The sequence below is a fragment of the Hesperophylax consimilis genome, chromosome 28 (assembly GCF_061612785.1).
Source record: "Hesperophylax consimilis isolate HC1 chromosome 28, BYU_Hcon_1.0, whole genome shotgun sequence".
NCBI classification, from domain to species: domain Eukaryota; kingdom Metazoa; phylum Arthropoda; class Insecta; order Trichoptera; family Limnephilidae; genus Hesperophylax; species Hesperophylax consimilis.
The window spans coordinates 18,094,204-18,107,959 of NC_142863.1; the positions used below are offsets into that span (position 1 = coordinate 18,094,204).

Here is a 13,756-nt window from a genome sequence, read left to right on the forward strand (position 1 = left end):
TTAATATTTTAAATATTATAATCTCGGGATGAATCCATCACAAATCATCCTCAACAGCGTCAGCGTCTGTACCAACTGTGATCCGCATAGAGAAGGGGTCCCCCCTGAACATCCTGCGGTATAAGAGAGAATGGACCAGTGGAGATATATCATTACTCTCTGATCTCCCGAAGTGTTTGGACATAGACAACAGTCATCCATAGACAAACAACGTGAATTAAATAATATATAATAATTTTTTTTTAATTTCGGGTGTTTAAAATATTTTCGATTTTCATTGTGTTTTTGGGTGAAAATACAAAGTGTTGGGTGTTAAAGTGAAAGGATCACAGAAAAAAAACGGTGAGTGCATTTATGATGTTATAATATTTATAATTTTTTAGCGAGTTAAACTGTTTAGATATTAAGACACATTATTTTCTACTCGTGACAGCTGTTTCGCCTCCCGAAGGCATTAATCTCTTGAATAAGACTAAGTACGTAAGTAGTATTTTTTAAAAGAAGGTCGTATTGACCGAGAACACCTGAATTTTTAAAATATCGTTGAAGGTTTTGAATCGAGTAGCCACCGTTTGTTTACATATATTTTTTCTCATAACATAGATTTTTACAAACCATATATGTATATATATCTAAATGCAATTTTTAAATACTGACTTCAATGCAATGTTTATTTTCCCATACAAAATATTTTTCCATCGAAGAATATTTATTTTCCCAAAAACAAATTCAACATTTTTTACCTAAAAACATTGTAATTTTGAAAAAAGTAATTTTTTGTTTTTTTACTTCTAAAGTCATGAAGAACCACCCTAGTTGATAGCGCACTTGATATCCTGTATATTTAAAGAGTTACAATTTAAATTTTGTATCCACAAAAACAATTAACAAAAAGGTTGCTGCGCAACCTATATGGCATGATTAATTGTTGACAATTATTAATATTACTTTAATATTTAATATCATCATTTAGCTCTATGCGTGTTCAAATCGGTGGCAGGATAACTCATCAAAATGACAATTCAACACACTTTTCATGACAAGTCGTGAAAAACGATGAAACAAAAACTAGGTTTAAAATTATTCAACATACCTTTTAAAAAGTGACACAAAGTCATGAAAAGTGATGAAACAAAAACAAGGTTTAAAATATTATATAGGACCTGGGAGTCATTTTTTAACGAAACCAGTTTGTATTGAGGACGTTTGAACGATTCTGTAGAGATTTCCAATGGCTTTAAAATATTTCGCAACCAAAATAAATATCGGATAGCTTATCAAAACGACAATTCAACATACCCTTTAAAAAGTGATATAAAGTCATGAAAAGTGATGAAAAAAAAACTTGGTTTAATAATTTAGGTTTATGGGTTTTTTTCATCGCTTCTAATTACTATCTCTTTTAAAAAATTGTGTTCAATTTTCATTGTTTTTATGTGATCCAATTTTCTAAGCATAAATTTCGATTTTTTTCTAGTGAAGGAGTTTAATTTAAATTACCTTTTCAACTCTTCACTTGAATAAAGATTGTCTAAAAAAAATAACATTTATGTATATTTAAGTGCTCAAAAACATGTTTAAGGGAAGTATGCTATAATGTCAGTGGAAATTAAGAATTCAATTTGTGAAGATTTGACGAGATTTTATATCTGGTTAAGGTGACGATATACCCTTTTTAACACGTGTTGTTTCAATTGTGAATGTAATTATTTGATCTCTTGAATCGAGCCGTTGACCCACGATAAGAAAGCAAAAGTTTAACCCTGGGTCGCATCGCTTTTACAACTACCAACATCTCAATACGATGATTACCTGCAAATAACAGTAGGTACGATGCGATGATGTTTAACCATAATGATCATGTTCTCCGGAGAAAGATAACGCAGTCCGAAAGAGAGATGTATTCGAAATGATAGATTGATAGACACTGAAGAAAAAACTGATAGATGTACGTTGTGGGCGTTTCCGTGTTTCCTAAGTTATGTCAATTTTCTTCCGTTGAAATTGAACAAATATTTTCAGTGCGTTTCATACTACGTAGATGTACTTTTCTGTGAGCAAAATATTTGACTAAACTAGGCTTAAATTTCCGATGGCCGGATAACTCGTCAAAATGACAATTTAACACACCTAAAAAAAGGATATAAAGTCGTGAAAAGTGAAGAAACAAGATTACGTAGGTTAGGTTAATAAATTAGTTTTTTTTCATCGCTTTTAATGACTTATCACTTTTTAAAGAGGTGTTAATTTGTTGAGTTATCATTTCCAATACAATACAGTGTAATTGACAGATCAGTTGTTGAGTGGGCATCGCGTTTGGATCCCACCCAGGCGTCGTGTGTTTAATTCCTCGGCTGGCTAAGTGCTCTATCTTAACACAAGCAATATTTTCCGCTTACTGTGGTGGTAGTAGAAGATTTTCAAATCTTATCAGGTTTTTCGTAACCCGGGAATGTTTGTCTTTCATTTAAAAAAAACTGTGTTTACAAAATGTGTTTCTAAAGTTCAAATGGGTTAGGGATCTACGATGTCAGGCGAGTGTGAGTGAGATTGAGCGCTGGGCTTTTGGGCAAAATGGAACAAATTTGTTTTCATTCAAAGTGTGTTGAAAGATTGCCATTCAGAATCTTTCGAATAATTCGAGAATATTTCGGTTGTGGGTCTGTATGTCTGTGTAACTCTGGTTCAATGAACTCGGAATTGCTTTGAATTATATTATTATATAAATAAAGGTATATTAATTATATGAATAAAGGTCATTTTTAAAATTGGCTTTATAGACGCTAGTAGGAAAGATCTTATAGGCGACCACAGTTTCCTTTCGAATCTGTATACATCACACTTCTACTGAGTATATATTCAGTGGTTATAGTTGACCGTACTCCATGGTTTTAAGTGATGCTCTTATATTTCCGTCTAATGGGGAATCGTGCATCGTATCTTTTGTATCGGAAAGATGCAAATGTTCATACAAGTTGTTTGGTAGACGCCACATAATCTTGGGCTTGTTTCACATTTTCGTTTTTTTAATATACGAATTGAATCTACACTGAATAATTATTGTTTTTCCAATAAAAAAATAGCATTGTAAATAGTACGTATCTATTTTAATGTTGTTTTTAAGGCGATGCACTACGTAGTAATGCAAAATCATGTGTTTTTGGTTTGAAAATTTGGTCGCCTAGAAATGTTTCAGATGCTTTAATTAAATACTGCGAGTAGAATACATCTTGGCCTTTCAAATAATAGAGTATTTTTTAGATAAATCTTTATATAAGCCCACAAAAAAATAATGTACAAGGCCTATGAAAACTACTTTAAAGTTCAAAATCTCTTACTTACGAACTCATTTTCGGTTATAATTTTATTGTATAATGTGGAAAATTAAGTTATTTATAAAATGATCGAAAAAAATTGAATATTTTTATGCATAAACATCCACAAAATAAAATAAAAGGCACTTTTTGGCCATGTTTTTTTCTTGCATAAATGGAAACAGGCGGATTGTGATGGGGAATTGAAACCTTTTCGCCATCTACGTAAGGGGTGTTATTGATAGCAGCTCGATTTAAAATATTACACGACGTAGTGCATCGCCTTAATATTAAATTACAGGCCAAAAAGATGCAATTTTTTCTGATTTTAGATTAAACTTTGTTATTGACAAAGTTTAATTTTTTTATATATTATATATTTTTTCTATATATAATATATAAAAAAAAATGTTAAATCTCCGAAAGTTCTTCACCTATTGCTTTGAAATTTTGACGTAAATTGCATTTAAATACGCGTGTGCTTTTATATACCTGTATTATATAGATGTCACCTGTGACAGGTAAAAACATACTTTTTGTCACCTGTGACATCTGTGCAATCTGTTGGACGTAAAAGTAAAAAGCGCTATTGTTTCTATATCTGCACAGACAAGTTGAGCCACAGCAATGCGTGGCGAGGTGCAGCTAGTACTAAAATAATGTCGGTATCCACCTCTGTCTGTTTGTGCGCTTAGTTCTTCTTAATTACCCAACAGATTTTGATAGGGTTTTCACTATCATTTATTTAACTTCTTCCTTAAGATTTATATTTACATACATAAAAAATAAAAGCATATTATATTTACAGAAAGTAGAGAAAATTCAATCAACGCCGGGAACACTAAATTGAATCTACAATTGCCTTGAAAATATGACGATATTATGAAATTTGAAAAAAATAATACAAAACTATGTGACGGGTTGAAATTTGAATTAGTTAGTGCCTTCAACTCATTTTATTTTACTACCCGGTTTCGCCATATTTCTTTCTCTCTTCAAAATTATTTTCCTAAAAAAACTATTATAGGATTATTATAGGGAAAGTAAATAGCTTTGCAAGCAGAATAAAAAAATACAAAAGTTAATTTTGATATACATATGTTCATATTCATTTCTATTTATTTTTTATTGGGTTAGCTGCAAAAAATTGATCAGTCCTCTAAGCTGAAACTTTTATACCATTTTTAAATATGGAATATTATTTTTTTTTAATAGTGCGTCGCATCATCTACCAAACACTGTGTATTTCGTCAGAGTTCAGCGACTTTAGATTCTAAATTCAATCCAACCCACAAAGTGCAACCCACCTGTGCAAAATAATGCTTCAGAGATAAACGGATGTGCGAAAGCTTTCACCTAACAGTCACGCGTCACGCGGTCGAAACCGGCTTGCACCACGTTACCATTAATGGGAGGGCATGTCTACAATGCCCATTCTTAATGGCAATAGAAAATAGGTACCTACTGGTATAAACTTGTGGGAATTATGAGCTTTTAGTAGGTAGGGTACTAATGGCGCGTATACACTTGCGAGCGATAATAAACGAAACATGAATGAGGTTGGGGTATTTGAGACTCTCGTTACATTGAAAACCATCAAATCAATGAGGTTGTCTCCTACAACGAAGGATGCTGAGAACAAAACTTTTTGAATTTTTGAAAAATACTGAATGCTACCGAAGATACAAGCCGTCTAAATTTGTGACGTCACGATACACAATTGCATACGTTTAACCCGAGTCCACTTTGAAAGCTCATAACATTTTTGGATTTTTGCGAAAATCAAATTTTACTGCGGTTTTAACTCATATTATCATCAGAATAAAAAAAAACTGAAGATAACCTCGTGACAACAAAAAAAGAAACCGGTACGTAAAAACATGGCTTGTGCACTGAGGGAGTAATTTGTAAAACAGGACCGCTGAAAGAGGTTAAATAAGTGTTTTTCTAATGATGTTAAGTTATTTACATAATTAGAAAATTGTTTTAGTTAATTTAATATGTTAGTCTGAATTAAGTTGTTAACTAATAAACGTGTTTCAAATTTAAGTCAACTTTACTCATAAAAAACTGCTTATCCTGCATTACTGGTTGTTCATCAGCTGTGTCATATTTAAACCACGTTTATTAGTAATCTCCCTAATGAGATCTAGATAAACTGTAGAAATAAAAATAAGTTTTTTTTCGACTTAATGACCGGGTTAAATCTTCCCCACAGGAAAAACTAAACCCTTCCACACACTTTTCCACAAATGATCATCTAGTCAATCAACATTATGTAAGTGCAAAATAAATACAAAATAATACAAAACAACACGTCAAATCACCAGAGATCAAATGGGAAAATAATTCACCGACTCCAGATATTTTCATATCAGATGGTTCGGCTCGGTAGAACTTCTAATTGGTCCTATAAATCCTACTGATCGCTCTATATAAATATTTTAAAAATCTTTCGTAATCCTACATGTATTAAAGATGACTGATTTTTGCATTTTTATGTATAAATTCTTTGACAGATCTAATACGCCTAAATTTTGAATGAGAGAGATAGGTATAATGCCAGTAGCCGAAATAACAGATGGTAATATTTTTATAGTCTGAGAATGCCAAATTCTTTTAATTTCATCCTAAGTAAGTGTGATTATTATTAAATAATGGTACTACTATAGCTATACTTATTCAGGAAGTTACAAAATTGTTTTTCTTCATAAAAGAAAAATTCCAGAGAAATTGGAAAAATCATTAAAAAATTTAAAGATACTAGAAAACTTTTCGAATAATGTAAGATCATTTTAAATATACCACTGTCAGAAGTGAATAAATATGCATCAATACGCACAAATTTAAGTATTTGTCGTTTGGGTCAACCCTAATGAGGCAATGAGCTAGGTACCTATAATGTCCGATTTAAATATTGAAGTAGGTCCAAACATAATTATTGCACAATGGTAATTATAAAATATACCGCATTACTTGGGCAAAGAAAAGCTTTGGCAAAAAAGGTTCAAGGAAAAATGACAATGAGCCATTTCGGAAGAGAATTTGATTTGTTTCTCACGAAAATACTTCTGTTACGAACACACGAGCTAATACAAACATTCGAATTAATAACACAATCATAGGTACCTGCGTGAAACTGTTGCAAAAGCCATTCGTGGGTAATTAGAATTAGGTAGGTACTGGACCTAATTTATGCGCTATTTCAAAACTTGAAAAGAAAATGTAGGTACTTTTTTTTTTGTTACAATAGCAACATCGGTTAAAATGTGAGGTTATGGACTCACCCTCCAACTTGACAGTTTGAATTTGTTTAGAAAAGCGGCGTAATTTTATTTTATATATGTACATATATGTGCTTAAAGTGCTCATTTATTCCATGATTTTTTATTTTGATTGACATCTAATAAATAATGACTTCTTTCATATATTTACATTTAAAAAATATATATTGTAATGAAAAATTTTATACCTCCAAAGCGTACAAGTAACAGGGAAAATGATATTTTATCTTAGCGTATGTGTGATAAAGAATAATCGTTGATTTTCTACTCATTTCTGAACGCTGTGTACCTATAGATAACGTGAAAATTACAACTTATTTAAGATTGAAAATTGAGGTGTCAAAAATAGATTTGCGATTACAGCCTGACCCGCAATACCTTTCAGACGGCCATAAGAAGAACTAAGTACGCCATGTATGATTTGAGATTTTCACGGCCAAAAGAATTAGGTATAGTGATTTGTTTTTGGGGTATTATGCCGTGTTGCGCTACCTCCTTCTTTAGCCAACGTTTCGGACAGCATTGCAGTGTCCATTATTGCAAAATTACACATCTGACCTGATGATTAACACTACAATGCTGTCGGAAACGTTGGCTAAAGGAGGTAGCGGAATACGGCATAATACCCCATAAACAAATCACTATAATTACACCAATCTATTGGTTTTCTTCAAACTTAATTGTTTAGTTTTTTTAAATATAAAACGATACTCACTAATTAATAACCAACTTCTGACATTTCTTTCTTTTTTGCCCTTTTTTCAATCTCACAACGTTGTGGATGCTATAGTTCCTCTCGCTCCGGGCAATTCACACACTTGTGTAATTTGGCACTTAAAAAAGAGAGTGAAAGGAAGACGTACCAGCAGGTTAAAGTTTGAGACGTAATAGGCAATAGCACAGAGTTCAAATCGAGAGTAGATTGGGTTTTCCTGAGATTACAGAATTAAAATATTGACATAGGTCGAGTCATATTAAGACAGCACTCTTCAAAAAAAATTTTTGAATGTGTAAAATAGCATTATTCTGTATCCATTGTGTTGTACCCATTCAAGAAATTAACATGCTCCAAAGTCTAAATTATGAAACTTAATTTTGTATATTATAAATTGTCATAATGCCAGTTGACCTAGATTCAAAAAATTTCCTCTTTTGTGAAATGTTTAAAGGTTTTTAACGACTCATATAGTTTTTCACACCATTCCACCTCAAGGGTAAAGTAGAAAGAATATAACTGCACAAAACTATATCTTGGTTACATTCTGTTACACCGACTCTTGTCGTTACCTGACTAAAGTACTTAATTTGTTAGTGCCATGTCTTCTTGTATCTTTTTTCTATCCTCTTTTCTGCGTCTTCTATTCTCTGGCAACGTCTCTGATTGGACCCAAAACACTTTTTTTATGTAACCATCATAAACAAATAATCACTCTATCGTATTTTAATGCATATTCTCTCACCATTGTCATCATCTATATCCCTGGGTGGAATTTGGCCCACTTTACAAACCGAGGACTTAAAGTCAAACAATGTTAATTTAACAACAGCAAAAATACGAATAATTCTGGGGCTTCAGTCAAATAACGTTATTACAAAAAACATACTATTTATTCGAAGGCTTAAAGTCAAACAACGTTATCTACAAAAAGAAATACCAATAATAATTATTAGTATTGTCATGTTTTTTTTTATAAATACCGCTGTTGGACTTTTTTAAGCCCTCGAATAATTTGGTGTATTTTTTTGTAGATAACATTATTTGACTCGAGACCTGGAGTTATTTGTATGTTTTTTGTAGATGACGTTAATTGACTTTGGGTCCTCAAAATATGCTCTCCACTGGCTGCGGTCACTCAAAATTCGTTTCTTGTCCTCAGTTCTTCCCGTCCTGCTATAGTCCCCTTCCATACAGCCTATCCACCTCTTCTTCAGACCAACTCTGGATTGCTTCTACTGGGGCTCTCGCTTGTTTATGCTTTTTGGTGTCCTGTCATCTGGCTTTTGTTCAACATGTCAAGTCCATTATAGTCTTTGCGATCTAAGGCCTTCTCATCTTGCCCCAATCTTCTCTCACGCAGTCACAGTTTACAAAGCAACGGAACAGATACAAATTAAAATGATAAAGAACGCCAGTTTTAATAAACACAATCAGGCAATTTCGGGTTTCATTTCATTCAGATAACCACAAGTAACCACAAGATTAACCTTGTTTTTACCCTAACTGCTTTTAAATGAGCAATAAACGTAACTCTTTCCTGTCAAGGACGCGGTCCCTAATGAGACATTTCAAGATTTTCACGATACAATTGAAACCAGACAAAGAATTACGAAATAGTTGTAATTCTTATAATTACAGTGTTTTAAGATAGGTGTGTGCCTTGTATACAAAGACGAAATTATCATTGTTAATAATTATAACGATTTTTAGACTCTTTTGAGTAGGTACAAGGGGAAACTGAGTTATGTATTTTTTTTAACTAACGGCATTTTAACGAGTGAGTCAACCCGCGTTTTTGAATCTAGCTACCGTTCACCATCTTACAAAATATTACACTTATTTAAAATTATCTGCCCTAGTAATTAAAAGGTAGAACGTGTTTTTTAAGAACTCGGGTAATTGACAAAATGGGTTCAAATCTAATGGGTTTGCATTGATCGCTAAATAAAGCTATTTTTCTGTAAGTATAATCTAAGACCACATAACTTGAAGTATTGACAAATGATGCGACAGGTTTTCGATATTCTTCTATATGGCATTAAAATCGGGACACTAAATCAAGTTTTAATACAAGTGACTGTGAATATAATGGTGGTAAACTAAAAATATTCTGGACAACAAGGTTGAGATTAATCTAGACGTTTGCGAATAACATGAATCTTTTGTGATGCTCAAATGTCCAGTTGTCATCTATTTAGTTTGAGAAACAAGAGAGGTCTAAGATTTGATCCTTGTGGAATTCCTAATTCACTGCAATTTTCTAGTTGACGGTGTAAGGATATTTATATAGTAATTTTGAAACATTTTTATTGACAACATTATTTTTACAGTCGTTCGTGAATAGCATTAATCAGTTTTGTTATTAAATTTCTTAAATTGTTTATAAAAACTAATGTTAGGAACAGCAGGGGTCTAAGAATAGATCCTTGTGGCATTCCTAATAACAATGAAAAGATCGTGACGGCGTTCTGATACTTCCTGGATTCGATAATTTATTATTTTGTAAGTAACAGGCCACATTTATTCCATAATTATTATTGAATTGCACCTTTCCGTAAATAGCATTCTATATTCACAAAATTCAGTCTAATCAATTGCAAAACCTCTAAAGAATTTGTTGGCAAGGATTTCTTGGAAATTTTATATTCACGATTTGTCAGAAAAATACGATATCGGCCTTGTTCGTAGCAAACAATGCAATGCAATCAATTTAACGACATCCTGATGATATTATGATTTTCTTTATGATAATGATCAAATTAGTATAACAAAAACAAATATTCAGGTACTTTTCAACAACCTGCGTTTAAATGCTGCACTGTTTTAAGTGCAGAGTTTTGTGATTTTTTCTGTTTTAATCGACAATTGCCACGCATGTTTCATTTTACTGCTGAGATACTAGACTAGGCGAAATGTAGGAAACTTGCGACACAATACATTAATTTTGCATAGGAAACGGTTCCAAAGAAAGTTTTTAGCGTAAAATGCATAATATGATTTGAAATTTTCATGGCCAAAAGTATTACAGTGTTTAATTATTATTTAGCCAACGTTTCTGAGAGCGTTACAGCGTCCATCATCACAAATGTGTGTAGATTGTGGTTAAGTGTGGATTTATTCGTTTAGAAGTGATACAATGCTGCAAGTATTAATTCTCTTAATGTATTTTTCTGCATTTAGTTTTAGTGTACTGGTCTAGTGACGGATAGCAAGAACTATTAAATACAGTGGCGCTAATTCTCAAATCACTCCAAATAACATTCCCTAATATTGAGAGTGTAATTGGAGAACTGGGTTTCAGCCTCTGGAACTCTTGCGTTGCGTATAAATATTTTTTTACTTTCCTCTTGTCACTGTTTACATAACATTCTATTTTTCTCAGAAGTACCCACTCCACCCTCTCATAAAAAGTCAAGATATCTTTTATATATATATTTATTACGTAAGTTACATAAGTTCTCATCTCACATTGAACTGCACGAATAATGTGAAGATATGCATATTTCGTAATAATTATTATTCTCAAAGATATTTAAATAATCAAATGTCTGATTACGAAACTCTCCTTTTCCAGCATTTCTCATTGTAAAATTTGCAAATGAATAGATTGTCTGAAATTTTAACATAATCCGTAGAAGATACGTGCTGCATTCATGTTAAAATAACACGGGACAATAATATTATTACAAAATCTTTCAGCCGCCATCTTGAAAATGCTGATTTATGACGGACGTGTGACATCTATTGGTGAAATGGAGAGTTAATAATAATTCTTTTCGGTTCTTAATAATTAACATATTTAAAAGTGTTTGCTAACCATTATTCTCATGGACGAAACAATAAAATGTACGGAGATGTTAACACCGTGTTAAGCGATCGCATTATTCGAAATTGACGTAAAGGAGTTACAGTTTCCACAGGGCCGAACTTACAACATGAAAATTTGGTTTTAAAACTTTATTAATTTAATAAAACCGCTTGTATTCCTGTAGCCACAGAACAGATACACATTTAGAAGCGTGGGCGTGTCCATGTGCCCGCTGAAATCAATATTTCCGCACTTGCAGAAATTGACATAAAATCGAAATTTTCAATTTTTTCTAGAACAGATAATCACTTCCAGAGATAAATAAATATTACTTCCAGAGATTATGTCTTCAGTGACTGCAACCTGCATTTTTAGTATAAAAATACGATTCTATGTAAGGAGTACATACTAGAAGAAGAAAATAAATGTGCAGAATTAACATTTTCTGCAAATGTCGGAGATATACGTCAAGAAATTAATAGATTTATAAGGATAAGATTATTTTACATTTTGACGAGAAAAAAACTGTGATTACTGATTAGTGATTACTGATACAAACATGAATATTAATAAAATTTAAAATGTATTATTCATAAAATAGGCAAACATAACGAATGTCGGAAAATTATGAGATGGCAATAAAAAACATATAATTATAATAATTAGAATAAAATAACTTTGTTTTTAACATCACTTTATTATATGTATATTTTCAATATATAAAACCAAGCGGTTTTGGTTCACCCTGACCCTTCATCAGGGTTATTTAAAAACATATTAAATCAATAACAGAATTACAGAGGAAGATAGAAAAGGGAGAGAGAACATCAACTTTGGTGGGAGAGCGAGGAAGATGTAGGGGTGAAAGTAAGTGGAGGGGAGGGTAATATGTTTAAGATGGGGCTATTTCACAAGAGTAATTCTTTATGGAGTAAATTGGTTTTATATATGTTTATTTCCAGAGCTTCTAGATTGTTCAAAGGTAAACCTATCCCATTTCTGTGCAAGAAAAAAAGAAGATTTTTTGTGCATTTGTGCGCCCATGTGCACATCCCTTCTGCACCGATGGTAGGTCCGGCCCTGTGTTTGAAATATTGTAATGATGGGAGGAGGTATGAATCTCGTTTCCATGAGAATTTCGTTCTTTGTAAGCAATTTTGAAATAGATACGTTTCTGTATTAAATTAGTGTTATTCATAAGCATCGTTAAAATTGTGGACGTTATTATTTGTAAGACTGAGACTTGTTTAAATAAAAGAAAGATGTTAACGAGTTTGTAAATGGTCGAGCAGTTAAGGCCCCGTAGTAAGCGTTCAAAAGTGGTTTCAAATGGAGATATGTAAATACGAATGTTAGAGGGGCGCTCTAATATTAAAAAAAACTATAATAATTAAGAGAAAGCTACAAGCCCAAATTGTGTATATTCTTGGTATACCTTATATCGTAGGTAATAGGCATTAAAATTGCTTGACAAACGGAGTCTAAAATCGTTCAATTTCAAGCACAAAACTGGTTTTTATTTATTTTGTAAATAATTTTATAAGAAAGCAAAAAAGTTGATCAAGTGAAACTGTCACAGATAATCTTAGCTATAACACTGTATTTTTAAAAAAAATGTTTTCTTTACGCGTTCATACATTTCTATTGAAAAAAAAATTTTTTAGTAGTTTACATTTATATTTTTTATTAAGTAATTTATTATTTTATTTGTATTATACTCGAACGAAGCGATAGGAAAACCTTTAATTTATCTAAAGCATATTTTTTGGTATTCATAATGTTCACCGATTCGTTATAAAGACTAATCAAAATAGTGATTTAGCATTAAGCTTCGCCTTAAGCGAAAACGGTGAAAATATTTAATAAAACATGTCTCGTTTGAAATAGAGCAAATTTTTTTCGACAAATGCTTTAGTTACATTTAAAGATACACTGAGAATTTTTTCATATCTATAACATAATAATAATAATAACAGAACAAAATAATTATTTGTAATAATTTTCGGAGAATACTTAGCAATTTTTTTCTATCGAGGAAATTTCATATAATTAACGTTTCGGCACAATAAATCTATAGATATTATCTTATAAAAATAACAAATATTTATTTTGGAACTTAAAAATTTAAAGATTTAAAGAGAAACTTGTCATAAATTGGTAGAAATTGGGATTTTGGTGGCTTAATAGATTCTTGCTTGTGTAGTAATTAACTGTATCGTAGGACTCAAAGATATTAGAAGAACGAGATATGCTATGTTGGCCGCCGGACCGTAGCCGGAGTACTACCTAATTAGGGTACTTTGAATGGTATCGGGACGTGTACGCACAGAAATCTGTTCTATGTATTAGTGCGGATACCTTAGCGTAAGCGAAGGTGTGCAGTAGTATTGGTGAACAAAACCGGCGACACTCGGCAAAACAATTCCACTCAGTACGAACTGCTCATAGCACATCTCGTTCTTCTAATATCTTTGGTAGGACTACTGGGGGTAAGAGGGTGTTAATATATAGTATAAATCGATAGAAATTCGGAATGCGGGAAATTTAAGCTAAGAACACTCTTAAGGCGAAGCGTAATGCTAAATCACTATTTTGATTAATCTTTATAACGAATTGGTGTACATTATGAATA

The 13,756-nt window shown here is 32.1% G+C and overlaps 1 protein-coding gene across 1 annotated transcript in view; it reads left to right on the forward strand.

The window, feature by feature from the left end:
* The first annotated feature begins 322 nt into the window (after positions 1-322).
* The window catches only part of LOC149410289 (uncharacterized), a 50,385-nt gene continuing 36,951 nt past the window's right edge, over positions 323-13,756 (forward strand). Inside the window, exon 1 of the mRNA XM_089648981.1 lies at positions 323-342. The gene's annotated coding sequence lies outside the window, so the exon portion shown is untranslated. The remainder of the gene's footprint in view (positions 343-13,756) is intronic.